The sequence below is a fragment of the Ctenopharyngodon idella genome, chromosome 10, assembly GCF_019924925.1.
Source record: "Ctenopharyngodon idella isolate HZGC_01 chromosome 10, HZGC01, whole genome shotgun sequence".
In the NCBI taxonomy this organism is placed as follows: domain Eukaryota; kingdom Metazoa; phylum Chordata; class Actinopteri; order Cypriniformes; family Xenocyprididae; genus Ctenopharyngodon; species Ctenopharyngodon idella.
Window position 1 is genome coordinate 29,552,195 of NC_067229.1, and position 1,967 is coordinate 29,554,161.

Here is a 1,967-nt window from a genome sequence, read left to right on the forward strand (position 1 = left end):
TCAATGACTTGCTCATTACAGACAGAAAAACAGTCACTTGTCGCCACCTATTGGGGTACTACAGAAAGAGTCACTGAACACTGAAAGACCTTTTTGGTAAACGGATTTAAATGAATCTGAATAAAATTTCCCACCACTAGCTACTGCAAACACATGATCATCAAAACACATCCAACTAGATTCAAAACAATTACATCCACAAATGCAATAGAACTTAGTAATACATCAGTGTTTGCATCTATCCCAAATGAGGCATTTCTACAGTGAGAAGGCGAACAAATCCTATAATTAAATCTTACATATGACTTACACATTAATGCACAAACAATGTCCTTGGTTTTCTTTTGTTCTTCGTAAAAAAATAATAATAATAATAATAATATTGTCACAAAGGTGGGTATGTGTGCTGTGCAGACAGCAGATCTTTGCAGGTTTTGTGTCATGCAGTGAAGCAGAGATGAGCACACGGCCTTTAACGAGCTAACACACTATAGCATGCTAGCCTCAAATCCAAATCTGCATATATTGTGTAATATTTTCCTCTTAAAAAGACAAAACTACTGAAGAAAGAAACGGACGTGTAGAATAGATAAAAGCACGGTGGTGTGTATCGCTGCCACTCATCCTACCTGTTTCCACAAAAGCTTTTTATTCCAGAGAGGCTTGACATAACAGCGCTGAACATTAGCCAGCAACAGTGCTGCTGTAAACACAAACCAAACCCCGCTCAAACTGCGCATGCGCTGCCGCACTCTTCGGCAATGTTCGGAATAGAGTCGAATGGCAGCGTATGCACGGAATTCTGCATGCTGGTATTTAACAGTGGACTATATCATACGTTTTGGAAGAGAAAACATTTCAAAGAGTAGAATGCTACATTGCTGTCAAAGGAAATCATTATGTTGCATGTTTACCTAACAGAGTAAGCTAGAGTGCGTGTATCATTGAGAAAATAAACATAATTTCACATTTTTAATGTAATTTGCATAAAATTTCGAAACATTTGGCAGTCAAATTAAGCAATGAGTCAAAAAAAGATTGGCTAAAAATCAAAGCTGATATTAAATGTAAATTGAGCATTGTGGGGTGACTTTGCGTGCAGTGTTGCATACTTCACATTATAGTAGCTCATCTGGGTATTGTGTGCATACAGAAAATTTGCATACTATATACTGCAGAAACAAAACAGTAGCCTAGAATGTTAAAATGGTATTCTAAACATAGCCAATGTCACAAACAGTTGTACAATTGTACATTTTAGAATATGTCATAAAGGTAATCTATGCATACAGAAAATGTATATCCTATGTATAGAATACATAGGTAACGCAGATATAGGAAGGGTAGTGCTGTATTTCCTACCTAACGTAAATTGGTATTATTTTTAAATGCAATATAACAATATTAATTTGATATTGAACGTGTAAAAAATTATAGAATATATATAAAAAGTAATATATAGGCTAATATACACAATAGCTGTGTAAAAAAAACATAATATGAATGCACAAGCTGTTACTTTCAACCTCTCCCAGGTTGTGATGAATAACATCGGCTTGGATCAACTTTACTTCCTCTTTAAGAGAAGTTTCTCTGCCATTTGTTTGGTTTCACAACATAGGAAGCTTTGATTTTACTTTCATAATCAACCAGATTGAACTGAAATGAACAGGGGTTTTTTTTTTGTTGTTGTTGTTTTTTCATTACTACAAACTACAAGGAATCTATTTTAAAGTTCTGAGCATCGGGACACCTTCTCATTTTCACACCACACATAATAACATTTTTGTGAGCTGGATTTTAATCTTTAACTAATGACTATTTCAGACTCTTCAGTTTGTCCAGGTGAGGATAGCCAAGTCCAATAGCCCACCGTCACATGTCGTACCACAGCACACCAGCAGATGTCATGCTTATTCATAAAACTGCATCTTCCCAGTAAAAAAAAAAAAGTCTGAACACTCAAG

At 35.4% G+C, this 1,967-nt stretch overlaps 1 protein-coding gene across 4 annotated transcripts in view; it reads right to left on the minus strand.

Moving 5' to 3' along the window:
• LOC127521930 (rab GTPase-activating protein 1) overlaps positions 1 to 769 on the minus strand; it is a 97,252-nt gene extending 96,483 nt beyond the window's left edge. For 3 of the 4 annotated variants that reach the window (XM_051911421.1, XM_051911420.1, XM_051911423.1), the window contains exon 1: positions 630 to 769. The gene's annotated coding sequence lies outside the window, so the exon portion shown is untranslated. The remainder of the gene's footprint in view (positions 1 to 629) is intronic. The other variant, XM_051911422.1, reaches the window with a different exon arrangement.
• Between the last annotated feature and the right edge of the window lie 1,198 nt (positions 770 to 1,967).